At 35.0% G+C, this 19,531-nt stretch overlaps 1 protein-coding gene across 5 annotated transcripts in view; it reads left to right on the forward strand.

Annotated features, from left to right (window-relative positions):
- Positions 1-266: 266 nt before the first annotated feature.
- The window catches only part of LOC145283681 (uncharacterized), a 60,386-nt gene continuing 41,121 nt past the window's right edge, over positions 267-19,531 (forward strand). For 2 of the 5 annotated variants that reach the window (XM_080132705.1, XM_080132706.1), the window contains exon 1: positions 295-1,163. The gene's annotated coding sequence lies outside the window, so the exon portion shown is untranslated. Of the gene's footprint in view, positions 1,164-19,531 lie in introns of all 5 variants that reach the window. The other 3 variants (XM_080132703.1, XM_080132704.1, XM_080132707.1) reach the window with 3 other exon arrangements.

Consider the following 19,531-nt stretch of genomic DNA (forward strand, 5'->3'; position numbering starts at 1 on the left):
TGTAATTCACTAAAAGAAAAGGTAAACGTTATTATAAACAGATTATTTTAAAGGAAATTCTGTTGAGAATTTAATTAAAACAAATATTTAGGTTTACTTAGTCATTTGTGACCTATTTGCGTTAAAAAAAATCTTGTTTCATTATAATATAAGATACGTTAATTATAGTTCTGAGCAAAGTAACCCATAGATATGTAGCGACCACTACATACGGCCGGAACAAATCTTTGGCAGAGACATTTTCATAGCAATCACTATTTCAACGCCCACGGATATCAGAATGCGCAGGATTACAATGTCGTAATTTGCCCAGCCTCACACATGCAATAAAGGAACTATAAAGGAACTATGTTGCAGTGAGACAACAAACAGACTGGAATGTTCCAGAACACCCGTATATAAGGTTTTGCATGTGAAAATCAAATCAGTTCGGTTTAGTTTTATTCCAATTTCTTTTGTTTCCTCCAAGACTGGAGCTAAAGTAACTCTGCCTTGGAAGGCGTTAAAATTCCCTGTTTTGAATTTGCTTGATTATGAGTTGGTGAACGCCGACTTACACCTTCTAACCTACAGATAGCCGGTTAGGTACCTTATCTCTTTGTGGTTAAACAAGATGGCCAAACTTTATTCAAAACAAATACTTACATTAACTTTTTTTTATGACAATCGCTCGAGACAAAGCATGAAGCCATTTGATGTAAGGAAGGAGCTAACAAAAACGAAACTTCACAAGCTTATCTTTTTTTTTTTTTTCTTAACTCAAACCGATCACAAATAACTAGGTAAACAAAAATAAATTGCTTTCATTAATTTCGCAACTGCATTTCCTTCAAAATAATTTGTTACCACTAGTAAGATTTACCAAAATAAAATCATTACAGCGAAAAAGGGCGTGAGAATTTAGTCCAATTGGTTGCGTGTAAAAAGCGGCACGATAAACTGCGGAGTTTCGTTTTCCGTTTGGCGTCCTGTTTCCCAGTTAAGCAATCGAGAAGGACTCTTTAATAGTGCGAAATCAAAAAAAGACTATTTTTATAACACGGCATCATGGCGGCTGTTTGAAGTTTCAACTCCATCGCCAGTTACCATCAGGGACTTATAACAGGTGTTCACAACAATTGTACTATGCACGACAAAAAGAAACCGTTCATGGGTTTCCTCAGGTATTTCTCTTTAGTTATCCGTATCTAGTAGTTAGATTAATCTTCCAACTTTGGGATTTTCTTGCTGACGACGCGACATATTCGTTTCGTTTCCAGGGTCAGAAAAATCCTTTTTAGTACACATTTTATTCGTTTATTTATTTATTTGACTTTAATTTTAGTCAATTTGCTGAATAAATTATTTCCTTTCAATTCACATTTATTTATGTATATCACATTCGCTTTTTTGTTTGTTTATTGCCTTAATGGTTTAATTTGTTTTTGTTTATAATCAAACCTCACGCTTTTCTCCCTTTAAGTTTATTTTGATTTGTCTAAAACTAGAGTGGGGAGGAACATTTGTTTTTATTTCGTTCGTTTTTTTTTTTTTTTTTTTTTTTTTTCTTTTACAACTTTTCTTAGCTGTTTTCCTCGATTTATTACTGGTGAATATTTTAAAAACAATATACTGACCCGAATCTTTATATGTTGAGATTAGTAGAAAAATAACAGAGGGGGATTCTGTTATTCTCACCTCTCTATCGTTTAACACAAGTTATTCAATGTGATTTAGGTCGTTAATTCCCCTAAATATGTTTACCTGCTCATTTTTTTTTTCGATTTTGGCACGATTATTCAATATTATTTTAGACATGTATACATAAACAATAACCAATAATAAAAAAAAAAACGAATCAAAACCTGAAAAGCTAAGATTAAAATAAATGTTTATTTTTTATGGTGCTAGTGCATAGTGATCCGCGCTATTTTTTAAAAATCGTATTTCCAAGTTTAATTAAAGTTTTATATGTCTTTTAATTAAATTGTAAGGGTGAAGTATAGAATAGGTACAAAACACCCACCCCTCCCCATGTTAAGAATGACTTTTTAAATAATAACGCTATTATTTACGTCCGGATCACTCTCTGCACTAGTACCTTTTTTATTATGGTTAGAGTATAGAAAACTCGTTTGGGAGAGGAAGGGTTTCAAGTGATATTTTTATTTTATTTACTTATTATTTTTTAAGTCCAGATTTTGTGTTTATTTCATTTACATATTTTCCCCATATTTTCAAAATATATATTTTGTTATTACTTTTTTACAGTTTTAAATTCATCAAAAACGTATTTGTTTTCTTGGCGAAATAACTGCAGATTTCCCACTTTGCAGTTTAATCACTTAGTTTTAATTCTAAAAATCTTATACTTATTTGGTTTATTCGGACTACTATTCTCATCTTGGTTATTATATTCAGCCGATGTAACTTCCTACCTTCGAGGACATCTTTTCGAACTTGGGCACCTTCTTGTCAAGTTTGGCGAAACTCGGAAATTTGAACAGAATTTAGAGCCGAATCGGACCCCTCGTGGATTAAATTAAAGAACGGTTCAGTTCGAAATTCTGTCCAGGTTTCGTATAAAGACTGCAAAATGCGACTAGAAGGTTCACAAGTTCGAAAAGATTCATCCGAAGAGGATCGGAGGTTTACATCGGCTGAAATGTTGTGAATATATATAACAATCAAAATGAGAATAGTAGTCCGAATTATACGAATGATCAATCTAAAAAAAAAAATAATTAATTCTAAATTAAAGCTTTTTTTTTTTTTTTTTTAACTACTCCGTTCATTAATTCTGCGTTCAAAAACATAAACATTGTTCATGTTATTGCTCTATTTTTTTTTTTTTAAATTTTGTTTTTCTTAGTTTCAACTGCAATGGGTTTTTATTACGATAATAGTATACAAGTACAACCTCCTTCCGACAAAAAGGACAGAAAATATGCTCTATGTTCGCACTTAGAATACTAAAATATTCATACAAAATCATATAAAGTTATATCAGTAAATTAATTTTTAGGCACTTACTTACGGAATACGGACGGTGCTTTTTTTTTTTTTAATAGGATCTTTAAATAAAATTTTGACTGTATATTTTATTTATTGTTAAGTGAAAGTACAGAATAGTTACAAAAACACGACTTCTTCCAGATGTTAAGAATGGATTTCTAAATGTTATTTCAGCACGACCCGTGTTCGTGTTCTGCATACGTATAAACTTTTAGCATGCGAAGTTACTATTTCTGATAACCTTAAGGAAGAAACAAAGAAAAACACACCGTTCTTTCCGAATTCATTTGATGAGGTTGTCTGACTTGCTATTTGCTTTCTCACTTTCCCACACCACTTGAAATGGTTTTGCTCGTGGGTTAGAAAAGGGCACATATTTTACTCGCTAACTTTGCGTGACTGGATGCAAGTACAGTACATAATGCATATAAATCCACATTGGTCTTTATTATAGTAAAGGGTTATTTTACAACTAAGCTATTTATTTTGTTGATTAAAAAAAAAAAAAAAAAAAGAAAAGAAAATTGAACGGATTCCCTCTCAAAATTACTTATGTGATGTGTTTATTAACCATTTAATTTCGACAGTTGTGCACTTGTGCAGTAGACGGACGGCGGCCATTGTTGGGGGGGGGGCGATGATTCCAATTTCTTCTTGGTCAAATAACACGGCAAATAAGTAACAAACAAGAATTTTTTTCCGAACAGGAAAATATTTGAAAACCAAAACATATATTGCATAAATATATATCAATATACAATTGTATAAATATTTAAGTCTGCGTGAGAAAATATAATTTTAAAACAATTTTGTAATGCGTGCAAGCAACATTGGATTTTAAAGTAATTTTTTTCCCCCCAAACAAATTTAAATGAAATATTTTTCGAATTAAAGCAACATTGAAGGGTCAACAACAAATTAATAATTTAAATGAAACACTTTTCCGAATTAAGCAACATTGGACCCCCCCCCCCCCGAAGCATTTTTGAATTGAAGTAAAATTGGGGTACCTGTTGAAGTGTCAACGAAAGTCTGCGTAAGAAAATATAATTTTTTATAAAACAATTTTGTAATCAAAGCAACATTGGATTTTTAATAAGTAATTTTTTCCAAACAAATAATTTAAATGAACATTTTTCGAATTAAAACATTAAAGGATCAACAAAAAGTACAAGTTATTGTCTCCTGTTCTTTGACCGAAAGCGCCACATGGCTACACTGTAGCCAGGCTACAGTGTAATAAAACGAAACGCACCCAAAATGATGGCCGCCGTCCGTATACTGCATAAGTGTCTTAATTTCTATTTATTCACCTGTGCACAAGGGCAAGGTCGGCTTCTAATGTGACACATTTAAAAATTACTCTAGTTGAAGATTTTTCCCTCTTTCCAGGAGAGAGCAGATACTACACTTTCAATTATTTATTCGCAAATAAAAATCAATTTCACTTACACACGCAATGTCATCAAAAGTGTAAGAGTGTCTGTGTACAAGAGTGCAAGACTGCAGGACTGCAGGTGATCGTTGGTTACCCGCTGTCTATCCGACTCTTAACTAGACGTATTCTAACCCGTTCGTTTACGTACTGTTTTTCATTATTTGGCCATCACTTTTAGTCCAGCAGTCACTACTACAGTACCACATTTACTCTATATATTATCCCACTTAAAATATCCTCAATGTTTTGAAATCAATTTTATTTACAAAAGATATTTATTTGTTGATACTACACTTTGATCCCATTGAAATATGAAATCCACGAGAATGCATTTCGAATTCTTTGTAAACAAGTAAACCATCTTAATCTTTTTAATAGCCGAAATAAAACGAATGAATTGTGACTTTTTTTTTTTTTTTTTTGTCTTTAAACTGGAATAATGTCATTTCCGGCTTTTAAAATGTAACTAAAAGATTAAGTTTTGGAATCTATTTGCATCCAAAAACTTTAAGTTAAATTATTAAAACAACATTGCCCTAACAAAAGTAGTTAGTTTTTATAGCATTTTGGTTCAATTAATAATTGAATAACGAAACGATATTGTAATGATTAAATTTAACTTTCAAAATCCTTTCATAAAACAAAAAATTTAAATGAAACTAAAACGCCTCCCGAACCACGCCGGGTAGTTTATCTTCTCAGTTACGTTGACTATCCTCATTTTTTTATGCGACTCTGGAAGGATTTAAATACTTCATTGTGTGTGTTTGCCAGTGTGTGTGTGTGTGTTTTCTTTTCATCCTCTGCAACCTCTACATTTTTGTATCACCCTGGAAACCACCGAATCTTGCGTAGTCAGGAATCTGCGTGCGAGGGGGATGAGGGTACCCATTTTATTTATTGACAAATTGCCAACAACTTTCTGCTCAAGTTTGTAACTCATCTCTATCTTCTATGTTAAAAAAGGTGACTTTTCTTTTTGCTGCCTCTCTCTCTCTCTCTCTCTTAATTTGGAGAAAACCAAACTTTCAAGAAAAGGCATTTTACTCTCCCTTTCCTCATGTTTTTGCTGTTGACGGGGACATTAAAAAAATCTCATTAAAGTACTTGCGACCCAGAGAAAAGGCAGTACAGCACAATATTTTAGATTCTAGCCTGTTTATACATTTTTTTCTTGTTCTCTATTCATTCAAAGGATGAGAAAGTGAGTAAATTCCTATTTCGGTCACCTAAATTGTTTAGTGAATTGTTTTAACTGAATTTTACTTAAAAATTATATATATATATATATATATATATATATATATATATATATATATATATATATATATATATGTAAGTTTGACTCGTGTCCAGGTAACCTACATCTAAAATTTCACGTCTTTAGACCCAAAATTGGCAGAGGAGTTTGGTAGAGTTTACAACTCTGTAAACTTCGACCTCTTGGCATTCAAATTTTCGCCCAAAAACTGATTAAAAAGCTTGCATGTCTGAATATCCTTTATTTAAAATTTCAAATGTTTAGGGCGAAAATTGGCCAAATAGTTTGCTAGAGACCGCAATGGTCAAATCTTTTGAACTTTGACCCCTTGGCCGCCAAATTTTCGGCCAAAAACAGATGAAAAACTTTGCCCTATGTTTGAATACAGTTTATGTAAAATTTTAAATGTTTAGACCAAAAATTGGCTAAATAATTTGGTAGAGACCGTAGAGGTCAATTTTTTTAACTTTGACCCCAATTTTGACCTCTTAACATTTATTGTTTTGGGCTCAAATCAAATTAAAAAATTTAATCCATGTCCAAGTAACCTACATCTAAAAATTCAAGTGCTTAGACTCAAGATTGGCAGGGGAGTTTGGTAGAGTTTTCAAAGGTAAATCTTTCGAACTTTGACTTCTTGACAGCCAAATTTCTGGCTGAAAACCAAAAAGATATTCCCAAATCTCAATACCCCTTATGTCAAATCTCAAGTCTGTAGGTTGAAAATTGACAGAGTAGTTTGGTAGAGAAATGTACACACACACAATTTCACTTTTCTATAGATATATTATTGTAATTTCACCCTAAACAAGGCACATTGCCACTTTGCTGTAGGGGGCTACTACCAGGGACATAAGCTACAGGAGTACTATGTGGGGAGTTGGGCAGCAAGATATCAGTTCACGTTACACTTGAACTTCTGCATGTCAGTACAGTTGGGGAAGCAAGAACTCTGAAGGGAATTCCAAAGTGCAGCGGTTCTGGGGAAGAAACTACTGGAGTAGAAGGCTCTCTTACATCTAGAGATCTCAACTGTGAAGGGGTGGGATTTTGCTGCTTGTCGGGGGGTACTTACGTCGAGGGAGCACAAGTGCTTGCAGTTCGTCAGAGCATTCACTATTGAAATACTTGTAGAACAGGCAGAGGGATGCTACATTACGTCAATGGGACAGAGGCTGAAGTTTAGATGACAGTTTAGGACCTATTAGGTTGGTGACTCTCTTTTGAACCCTGTCTAGGAGTGAGAGACTAGTAGCAGATGCACCAGCCCAAATATGACGACAATACTCCATCCATGGGCGAATGGTGGCCTTATAGAGGTACAGGATACTTTCAGGCGTTAGTAGCTTTCTAGCACGGTAGAGAGAACCTACCTTTTTCGCAGCGTTTCTGGCAATGCTCTCAATGTAATTTTTCCAACTCGTGTTTCCTGTGAACGTTAAGCAGAGGAGTTTAAAAGATGTGCTTTCAGATAAAGTCTTTGGCCATTGCTATTGGTGGTAGAGAAGGTTTCTTGTAGTTATTGAAGGAAACAAGTTTAGTCTTAGCAGCATTGAATGTGACCATCCATTTTTGTCCCCATTCCACTACAGATCGGAGGTCATCCTCTAGTGTTTTTGCCATTTCTTTATATATGTGTTCATTTGTTTTCCTGTTGTGTCAGTTATAGAGAGTGGTGTCATCAGCATATAAACCCATCACACAGACAAGTTTGTCAGGGAGGTCATTTATGAATATTAGGAATAATAGAGGTCCAAGGATAGACCCCTGAGGCACTCCCGCATTTAAATCGTATTGTTTGGATGTACGACCATCGATGACAACCTGGATTTTTCTCTTATCTAAGAAGAATTTAATTATGTTAAAGATTCTTCCAGTGATACCGTATGATCTACGGTCCTGGATATGACCTAAAACTATATCCGATGGTGAAGCCCCACCTTGCAGGCCTTGGGGAGTTTGGAGCCACCCTTTAATTGCTATTGCTCCCAGGTCCACTCTGATGTGGAGTGGTAGTACCTGTTAGGGTCCCAACTATGGGTTAAATAGAATTTGACTTAAAAAATATATATATATATATACTCCATTAAAAATCATTCTTCAAAATAACTAGATTCGGCATTAAATAACCTGAAAAAGGTTTATATGCCATAAAACAAAAACAACCAACCAACCGTATGATCTGATTTTCCTGAGAAGACCTTCATGCCATACCCTGTCAAAAGCTTTAGATATATCTAGAGCTACTGCTCTACCCTCCTCTGCTTTGTCAAATGAATGGTATATACGCTCAGAGATTACAGTTAGGTTGTCTGATATAGATTATTTTTTAACTAGCTGTACCTGGCCACGTATGGCTGAGGGTTACAGAAATCTGCCCCCCTCTAAAATCCACTCAGGACACCTTGTTTTTCTTTTATCATGTTAATCTCATCGATTACAAACGTAACACTCAGGAGTTTTAAAAAATATTATTTTTGATTTTTATCGTTGAGTTGGATTTGATTTTTTGGTAAATGTTACAATGGAAATACCCTGGCCCAATCACCGCAAAAAAATACTTTGTGGCCATTAAACTTAAAAACTGAAACTCGAAATTGTTGTTTTTGCTGCACTTTTCTTTATTTAGGCATGCATTTACCAGGAAAGAATGAATTACTGTTTCGTTAGCCTTCTTACTAAAACAAAATTGTTATTTCTAGCATTTTTTCCATGCGTACCTGCTCGAATTACTATTATGAGTTCTCCTGACCATTGTGTCTCCCAATTTTTAGTCTGGTAAAATTTTAATCACGTGATTATGGTGTAGTGACAATAAAATAAACCATTCATTTAATTGTCGCTTGTTATGGATTTAGCTGAATACAATATTAAAAATCATTTTATTGGTACTTATGCACTTATGTTACCGGACTGGCGGGTGTTTTGTAACTATTCCGTACTTTCACCTAACAATTTAATAAACAAAAACAGGTATTGTAAAACTTGAATTAATATATAGGAGAATCATTTTATTATATAAAAAAAAAAAAAAAGAATCAGGTAAAACTTGCGGAGGATACTCTGTTTTATGATTCTAAAAATGGAACGGAAATTTAAATTTCGTTTCATTTTAATCTTTATTTTATTTTTTTTTTTTATTGTGCTTCCCGCAAAAGAAAGTCATCAAAATAACATTCAACAATTGTTATTTACACACATATCAAAAAAAAAAAAAAAATTTTTTTTTTTTATAAAAAATATAATTTTATAAACCAAAACAAAATAATTTAATTTTTAAACAAAAAAGTCAATTTGATGTACCTTTTTGGTATTTTTTTTTTTTTTTTTTTTTTTTTTTTTTTACATAAGTCCAACTCACCATTCACATTTAAATGTCGACTTTTATAGGTTTTTGGGTATGCATACAACGAATAAACACTCCAACCTCCCCATGTTAAGAACAGCTCTCTAGGTTAAGAACATCTTTCTGAAGAAACACCTCCAACTTTGTCAGCATACCCCAAAACCTATAAAAATTGACATGGCGAATGTGAAAGATGAATTGGACGTAATGTAAAAATGTACCAAATTTAAAACAGAAGGAAATTTAAATTAACGTTCCATTTTTACAACAACCATAAAACAGCATTCTCTGCAAGTTTTACCAAAATCATTTTTTCAATTATTCTGTACTTTCACCTAACGATTTAATAAACAAAAAGATATAAAACTTGAATTTAATGTGAAAATATTATGAAAAAAAAATAGCACGCTAATATAAGTGCATAAGCACCACTTCATTTGACATATTTATATTCTGAAGGACGGTTTGAATTATATTCCGAAGGACGGTTTGAATAATTTTTGTGTGTGTACTTTAAAAAAGTAGTATTTCGTCAATTGCGCTTTATTTTATTACTAGTCTGGGTGCCCGACATTGCCCGCGTGTTTAGAAGTGTGTTGAGCAAAAAAAATTAAAAAGTGGTAGTAGGCAGACAGACTTGAACCTGTACTGCAAAGGAGGAAAAGAATGTGAAAAAAATGCAATGTCTTTTCCGTTGTGTCCATCGCCAAACCAGAAGTGGCAAAGGTTTAAATTAAGGCTAGTCAATCGAAAAGAGGGGATGACTTTCGGAAATATCGGCAAAAAAAGCGACCCCCGGCTTGTAGAAAAGTGCCCAGTTGAGGGTGAAGGAATTAATATTTTTAGCCAATTTTTCGATATTTGTCGTCAAAAGAGTTGAGCTACAAAACGATACCAATCTTGTGAAAATCTGTCGCCTCTGTCAGAAATTTTAGGCCGACATACATACATTCAAAAAGACAGGTGGGATTTATATTATAGATTTTATTTACTACAGTCTTCGAAACAGTAAATATAATAAGTTGGTTTTCGGGCCAAAGCTGAAAGTGTATTTTCTGTTCTAATGCTGCACACTCATGTTAACATAATAAATACATATGTACAAACAAAGCACACATACACATACTGAAAGCAAACACACACATGCAAGACCCCCCCCTAAAAAAAAAGCAACCGCACGTGTATAAACACCAACATACATGTCCAATATTATGTGGCTTAATAGTTTTATGGCGCATACACACACACATAAACCCAGACACACTCAAGCAAACAAAAAAAAACACAAGCATACGTATGTATAGAAGCACAAACATGCTTGCACAAGTTTTTACGGCCTATTAGTTTAATGGCATACAAACACATGCACGCAAGTAAACAAAAGCGTGCACGTGTATGTGTGTAAGCACACGCATGCGGAAGTATATGCGGCCTATTAGTTTGACACACACACACACACACAGCAACGTTTTTTTAATGTGTAAATACGTGTGTAATGTGTTGTTGTGTTTAATGCAATAAGTAATAAGTCAGAAGGTTTCTCTTTCATATGTATGTAATCAGAAGAGGCCATATTGAAATACAAGTGAGCGTTCGGTTTTGAGGCTGATATCGTTAATCTAAAATGTAGGAATGCTTAGAGTTTAGCCAATCGAAATCCAGTGAATATGTAAAGGGAGACATCATTATTTGTGTAGATAAAAAGTGGTAAGAGTATGTCCTATGTAGCGATTCAGTAGTCAGTTAATGTTGACGTAGACACAGGAAAAAGTATAAATTCACGCAGTGAAGAATGGGGACGTAAAAGGACTTATGGAATAGGGGGTATAATTGGAACTACTTCCCCTGTAGGTTATGATGATGTCGCTTCTAGGAATAAATGTAATGTTTTAATATTATGAATTAATGTGTCTAAAATGTTGTTCTATAGTTAAATAAGATAATGGCTAATACTGTAAACATAATAAATTTGTATGTGCCATGTGTTCTTGTAAACCTATGCTATTTTGGTCCAGAGGGAAAAAACTGTGCCTCTTTTATTATATATAAGCATAAAGACAAAACAAAATATTAAAAACACCAAGTTCTAGTGAGTTTCGTCGTACATGTAAAATGCTGAAATGAAAGCTTACCCCCCAAAATAGTCTCCATCTTTATAAACAATTTGAACGTAGCCTGTGCTCACAATTTAAGTTCCTGTTTTTCTAGTTAAAAATAAGGAGCCCTATTATTTTATTAAAATTTTTTAAATTTTTAATGGCGGAAATGGGAAAATGTTTTAACCTTTTTTCTTCAATGAATAAATAAATGACTCCTATCTGTAAATAACAAATTGACTTATGTGCCCTTAGACCGGCGTTGCCCAGGACTGTATAAAACAGAAAAATGAAGTTGCATTTGAACATACCTGCTATTCTTTATATATTGATCAGTTTTTGATGATTATCATATTTTATCTTGAGTAAAGCAGATTAGAATTTCTTGTATAAAAATGCATAAATCCTGGACAACAACGAGTAGATTATCTTGTATAAAATAGCATTACAAAGCAGTGATGTTGTCCAATCAAAAGTTTTTTAAAAAATGCATTGGGTGCAATCAGCTAGAACCAAAACAAGCTGCATTCTCTACTTGTTAAGCTATTGACAGATAAGAAAGATTTGAAATTCAACAACTTCAAGCTCTGAAGAAATTTGCATATGTGCAGAAGTAATAGTGTAGAAATGTCAAGTTCGTCCCCCGACAAAAAGAGGGTGGACCTGTGTAAATTCACCCTTGTCCGTTTGTTTGTCCGCACTTTTTTCAATAATTATGCCTTGGAATTTTTTGATGTTTTGCACAAATATTAAACATGATATGAGGAAAATAATTAACAGAATGGATTTTCCGGGAAAACTCTGGTTGCCCACCTAGGGGTGCCTTTCAGGTTAAAATGGCTAAAATTGACACTTTTGTGCTGATTAAAAAAATTGATGCCTTGGATTTTTATAAAACTTTCTGTAAAGTTGTAACTGATTTCTATATAATTTTGTTTATCTATACTTTGAGTTAACGGTTAATAAAAACATTCCATTTTTGGGACTATTTTACCATATTTGTCCAAAATTTTCTGTGTATGTCTATTCATCAGCTTTGCATGGTGCTGAAGTCAAATTTAAATATGTTAAGGCCTTGGGGACTTTTTGGGGCTAAATGGTGGGAGGGGGCAAATGATGGACTTGGTCATTTCTCATTATGCATGGTGCAGAACTTAAATTTACATATGTTAAGGCCTAAAACTGCATCACCAGGATATGACATCCCCTGGGGACTTTTGGGGCCTGATGGGGGGAGGGGTTTACAAATGTTGAACTTAGTCATTTTTTTTTTTTTTATACTTCATTCACTGTGTACTCACAGGGGGACCATACACAGAAAATTTTGAATAAATATGGTAAAAAAGTTCCCAAAATTGAGTGTTTTTTATGGAAATCAATCCAAACAAGGCATGATGCCACTTAATCTAAGGAGCTAACAAGAACAAAAGATTATTGCAAAGACAGAAAATTCATATTGACCTTAGTCTTGAAAGTTACTGGAACAAGAAGCTGTATCATAGTGAGGTATAAAAAACAGCAAATTGATTGAGACCACTAGGTCAACAATCAACAAGTGAAACGAGAAGCAGAAAATAGATCATACAATTCTGAAGAACACGTCATAATAGTATTTATAAAAAAAGATTGAGACTAGCAACATCATATCTGAGAGGTTGAGTAAGAAGAGAGTGGAGGCAATTAAATTGCAAATAAGTTTCTACATCTTATCAAGAACCCTCAAAATGGGACAGATATTCACCAGCCCAAATATAACAATAGTACTCCATATATAGTCTGATAGTAGATTCGTAAAGATAGAGAAAAGCCTTCGGTGTGAGATAAAGTGTTTAGAACGTTATAAAGAACCTGCTTTATGAGAATCAGAAGGAGCAGTGGATCTAATATATGTACTTCAAGAAAGATTTGATAAGAAAAATCAAGAAGTTTCAAAGTTGATTGTTCCTCGAGCAGAGCCATCTATAATGGACACGTCTACGATTGAAAACAAGCTTCGTTTCAGCAGGGTTAAATGAAAACAGTCAACACCAGCATTGATAAGAAAAGAGAATGAAGAAACTTCATTCAGAGTTACTCACATGTTTCAATCAGAAAGAAAAGACCGAATAACATCAAGAACTTTACCACCAATACCATATCTTAAAAGTTTATGTAGAAAACCAGAATGCCACACTTTGTCAAGTGCCTTTGAAATGTCTAGTGCAATGGCCCTACCCTCTCCTGAATTATCCATGAACTAACAAATTTGCTCAGTTACAACAGTTAAAAGATCAGCAGTTGAATGAAAACCATGAAAGTGAGACTGAGATTTTCCAGAAAACCAACAAATTTGCCATTGACTAACCTTTCAAAAACTTTGCTCATAAGAGAGAAGACTAACAGGATGATACTTAGTTGGATCAAACTGATCACCAACATTTTTCAAGATAAACAACAGTAGTAACTTTTCTACCAAGAAGAGAAACATGATTTTGATAAACAGATTGAATAATTTTGAGAGGAAAGTTCAGGAGCACAACTTTTGAGTGACAACACGAATTGAATAAAGACCAAAAGTCTTGGACTGGTCAAGATCAGAAAGAATCTTAGCAACCATCTTCTTTTTTTTTTTGTATATATACATAGAAGTCACCACTTATCAAGGAGCAGAGGCCACTCAAGGATAAGGGTTAATGAGTGTACAGTAGTTAATGGGACAATATTGTAGTAATCGTTAGTAGTGGAAATTTGGTAAATTGGATTACTTAAGGAGACGGCTCATCAAGAACTTGTTTACATTGGACTTGAAGATGACCATATTGTAGTCAGCTGGAAAGCAGGGAAACGGAAGAGTTCCACAGGTGTGCAGTTCTAAGAAAGAAGCTTTGTTTATGGAATCTGTTTAGATTTAGTCACTGATGAAGAATAGGAGAAATTATTGATAGTGGTTTTAACTAGACTAGTATTCTTTGTGAAAGTTTGGCAAGGTGGGGGGCATAGATTGGACCTCAGATGAGCACTTGCCATGAAAATAACGATAAAGCAGAGACAGGCTCGCAACATCTCTTTGGAGAAGGGAATTGTAGGGAGGAAAGGCTACAAAGTCTATTTTGAACTCTGTCAAGGCAGGATAAAGTGCTTCTAGCAGTTCCTGCCCAGATGTAGCAACAGTACTCCATCCTTGGACGTACTTGGCTCTTATACAGGTAGGGAATTACATCAGCAGTGAGATATCTACTGAAGCGGTAGAATGATCCCACCATTTTTCCAGCAGCCTTGGCAATGGATTTGATGTACATGCTCCATTTCAGATCATGAGTAAAGGTTGGGCCCAGAAGCTTGTCAAAACATGGAACCTCTCCAAGACGAAACCTTCATTTCAATTGATACCAGATGGGGATCAGAGCGTTGATGATGTAAAGATAGAAGCTTGGTTTTAGATGCATTAAAATTAACCAGCCACCTCTTTCCCCATTACACCATGTGATCAAGATCAGAGGAGAGAGAATCAAAGAGAACTTGTTATTTACGACCTTTGAAGTGTTGTTATAGATGGTAGGGTTGTCAGCATAAGAATTATCTGAGGATGTGATTTAGGAGATCCTTGATGTAGATCAGGAAGAGAGTTGGGCCCAGGATGGAGCCCTGGGGTACTCCAGCCTTAATACTGTAAGCTTCTGACTTCTGCCCATCAACTACTACTCTTATGAATCTATCAGAGAAATGATTTAATAATTGAGAAGACATTTCCAGCTATACTGTAGCTGGAGATCTTGTGGAGTAGACCTTTATGCCATATCAAAGGCCTTTGATATGTCAAGAGCAATTGTCCTAGAAAGGAAACTTCCATCAAGAGATTTGCTAATCCTATGAGATATAACCGTTAGCACATCTGCCGTAGATCTAGCAGGTTATTTTTGCTTCTCTATTTAACAGATTCCAACAACTTACTCATAACACAAAGGTGACTTATTGGTCTGCACTGAGAGGGAGATGACCAATTACCTGAATTCTTAAATACGGAGCATACTGACGAGGTTTTCCAGGTATTTGGAAACAATTCTCCTTAAGACCATGCTTAAATAGCTTTGTAAGTATGGGGGATAGTTCTGGTTGAAGCTTTTTCAGCACTGTAATAGGAATGCCGTCAGGACCAGTTGCTTTATTGGAATCAAGGTTTTGATTAGCTTGGCAACATCATGCACAGATATTTGTATGTTGCATCATGTGTTTTCAGATACACAAGGAAATACTGGGGGTTGCCGGCCTTGATCGCAAAGGGTAGAATTAACTGCAAAGAAAACCAAGCTTCTATCTTTACATCATCAACGTTCTGATCCCCATCTGGCATCAATTAAAATGAATGGCTCTCGTCTTGGGGAGGCCTCAAGTTTTGACAGACTTCTGGGCTTGACCTTTACTCCTGATCTTAAATGGAATACGTACATCAAATCTGTTGCCAAGGCCGCTGGAAAAATGGTCGGATCCTTCTATCGATCCAGTAGATATCTCACTGCTGATGCAATTCTCTATCTATATAAGACCCAGATACATCTAAGGATGGAATACTGTTGCCACATATGTGCAGGAGCTGCTAGAATAGACTTGTCCTGCCTTGATAGGGTTCAAAATAGACTTTGTGGCCTGGTGGGAGATGTCCTTTTCTCTTTGCTGCAACCTCTATCTCACAGAAGAGATGTTGCGAGTTTGTCTCTGCTTCATCGTTATTTTCATGGAAAGTGTTTGACTGAGCTTCAATCTATGGTCCCCCCTCGCCAAACTTTCACAAGAAACACTAGACTAGCTGAAAATATTATCAATAATTTTCCCCACTCTTTATCTGTGCCTAAACCTAAACATAGATTCCATGATCAAAGCTTCTTTCTTAGAACTGCACGCCTGTGGAATTGTCTTCCGTTTTCCTGCTTTCCAGCTGTCTATAATATTGTTGTCTTCGAGTCCAACGTGAACAAGTTTCTGATGAGCCGTTCCACTTAAGTTAACAAATTTACCGAACTTCCATTACTATTGATTACTATATTGTCCTTTTGACTACTCTACACTCTTTAACCCTTATCCTTGAGTGGCCTCTCGGCCTTGATAAATGGTGATGCCTATGTAAAAAAAAAAAAAAGTTCTTGGCAAGGAGTTTGGCTTTGTCTGATGTTGGCGAGATTAATTCGGGTCCATTGAACATAGTTGGGAATTTTTTTGAAGAGTATAAAGCGGTCTATACCTACAATTAACTATTCCGTCAGGTTTGATACTATAAAAGACACATTCTTTTGAAACATGGAATGCAGAGGTAGATCTGATATAAATGTACGGAAGCTATCCCAGTCAGCCATAGCGTATCGATATACTGTACAATGAAGAGGTACATCTGAGGACTTATTACATTTCGTTTTTATCTTAACTGATACAACCGAGTGGTCAGAAGATCCCAGTGGTGACAGAACAGAGGATGAACATAGTTCAGAGCAAGTTGTGAGAGAAAGCTTTAAGAGACTTGTATATTGGCCGTCAGGGTTCTTTGATGTAATAATTATAGAATCAAGAGACTTACCAGATTTCAAAGGAAAAACAGAAGGAACAGAACCAGAATCATCAATAGAAGAATTGTCATCAAAAAGAAAAACAAAGAGATGAGTTTTTCCCTTAAAAGATGAAATAACCTGAAGATTATTAGAGAAGGAATAGCAGACTTGCCACAGTTAACCACACTATTGTAGATTCTTCAAAAATCACAAGACCCAGCCTTTTAAGATACGATAAAACTATGGATCTTTATAGAATAGATACTTAGCCTTAGAAATTGCTGTTTTGGACATTGTTAACTCTTCTGTAAGATGTATGGAGTATTGTCACATTTGGGCTGGTGCATCTGCTACTAGTCTCTCACTACTGGACAGGTTTCAAAAGTCACCAATCTGATAGGTTCTGAACTGTCATTTAAGCTTCAGTCTCTGTCCCATCGACAAAATGTTGCATCCCGCTGTCTGTTTTACAAATATTTTAATGGTGGATGCTCTGATGAACTACAAACCCTTGTACTTTCTCGATGTAAATACTCCCTACAAACCCAACAAGCAGCAAAGTCCCACCCTTACACAGAAATCCCTAGATGTCAGAAAACCTTCTACTCTAATAGTTTCTTCCCCAGAACTGCTAGACTTTGGAATTCCCTTCCGGGTTCCTGCTTCATCAACTGATACATATATGCAGAAGTTCAAGTATAATGTGAACGGACATCTTGCTGCTCAACTCCCTACATAGTATCTCTGCAACTTATATCCCTGATAGTAGCCCCTACATCAAAGTGGGACTGTGCCTTGTTTGGGGTGAAAATGTAATTAAAAAGAAAAAAAAAATTAAGAAAAAGATTGTCTAGAAGCCTCAGAACCATCCTAACAATACTGACTGAAGTTATGATTATGATGGGAAATGGCAGAAGTACAAATAGATGAAAACCAAGGAGGATAATGACGTTTGGACTGAAACTTACTATTAGAAATGAAGGTGTAAATTCTATCAAGAAGCCAGTCAGTAACCTACTTAGCAGCATCATTGGGAGACATACCAAAAAATATAACCCATGGAAAAACATATAGCAAAGGAAGCTGTGAAGCTCAGCCTTCCTGTAATTAAATATATTCCTATAAAATGGAAGATTAATTGAAAACTTAACAGAAAAATCAATCTCAACATCAACAGCAGCATGATCAGAAGAACCCAATGGAAAAGAGGAGACAACAAGATTCAGGAACAGAAGTGAGAAAAAGATCAAGTAAGGATAGTTGATAACAATCGTTATCAGGAAAACATGTAAGGAAGGTGACAATTTAGGACAAGTCATGAGACAGAAGTTAAGACAGATTTCCTCAGATGTCTGTGTGATTAGTGGAGGAGCCAGATATAATGATGAGCATTAAAGTCACCAAAAACAAACGTAGAGCTTGATGTATAAAGTTGCAATGCATTATCAATACTGCTGGATATAGCATCAACAACTGAGCAGTCATCGTCAGAAGGTTAACAATACAAAAAGAATAGGAAGTAGAATGTGCCAAAGACAATCTATGATAAAGACACCCATGAGATTCTAGAGTGGGAGGGGGGTGCATGTGAAATGAGGAGATCCTTATGAAGATAAAGAACAAGGCTATATAAATGGGTAGAAAAGTCTAAGCAGACAGTAGGCAAATAACTATCCACATGTAAATCGTTGCTATCAGTAGAAGCATCTAGATTAGACTTATGAAGAGATTTGCAAAAGAGGAAAGACATCAGGAAAGTTTGTCCTGAGACCTTTGATGTAGGAAATAATAAGGTGATTGTTGTGCGGATTAGTAGAATACGTAATAATAAAAAGAGAAAGAAAGGTTGAATCACTTCAAACCAAGCTAGAATAAGAATCTACCACCAGCATTCAATCCTAGATTCCAAACAGGCTGGATAAAAAAAAAAGAAGCTGTTCCATGTATGGGCAAATATTTGCTTTCTAGAGATATAGGATATTGTCAGATGTGAGTATTTTTCTAACATGGTAGGAGCAGAGCCCACCTTTGTAGCAGCTTTGGCAATGTCTTGCATATTTGTTCCAATTCATGTTACCTATGAATATTAAGTAGAGTTTGAATGATAAACTTTCAGCTAGTGCTATATTCATGATAATCTGGCTAGAAAGTTTTTTTATAATTGAAGGAAAGAAGCTTTGTCTTAGTAGCATTAAATGCTACCATCCATTTACGTCCCTATTCTACTACAGACTGGAGGTCATTTTATAAGGTTTCAAGCATTGCCTTAGATATGTGTACATTCGTGGTATTGAGAATGGTGTCCTCTGCAAATGTAACTTTTCCGGATACAATTTAATCCAGAAGGTCATTTAGAAATAATAAAGGTCTATGAATCGACTCGCAGAGTACACCCACATTAATGTTGTGTTTGGATATATGACCTTCAAGGACAACCTGAATTTTTCTCTTGTCTAAGAAGGATATGATTATAATAAGCATTTGTTCAGTAATACTGTACAATTTAATTTTCATAAGAAGACTTTCATGCCAGACCTTCTCAAATGGTTTGAATATATCGAGGGCTACCATTCATACTTCGCCTTACCTTGTCCAGTGCATGGTATATGCATTCAATGATCACCATTAGCATATCTGTAATAGAACAGGCTTGCCTAAATCCATACTGTTAAAAAAAAGTTTAGCATTTACGAGATGGTGAACTAGTGCTTGATTGATTAATGACACAAAGATTTTAGCTGAAAGGAGGAGGAGACTAATGGAATGATAATTGAGCAGGTCAGTTCTTTCATCAGTATTTTTGAATATTGGTACCACAGAGGCAATTATCAGGAGAACCTATCAGGGAAGCAAGATTCAGCAAGGCATTTGTTGGAGAGT

This window comes from Euprymna scolopes, chromosome 8, assembly GCF_053919585.1.
Source record: "Euprymna scolopes isolate OS-2025 chromosome 8, ASM5391958v1, whole genome shotgun sequence".
Classification (NCBI taxonomy): Eukaryota; Metazoa; Mollusca; class Cephalopoda; order Sepiida; family Sepiolidae; genus Euprymna; species Euprymna scolopes.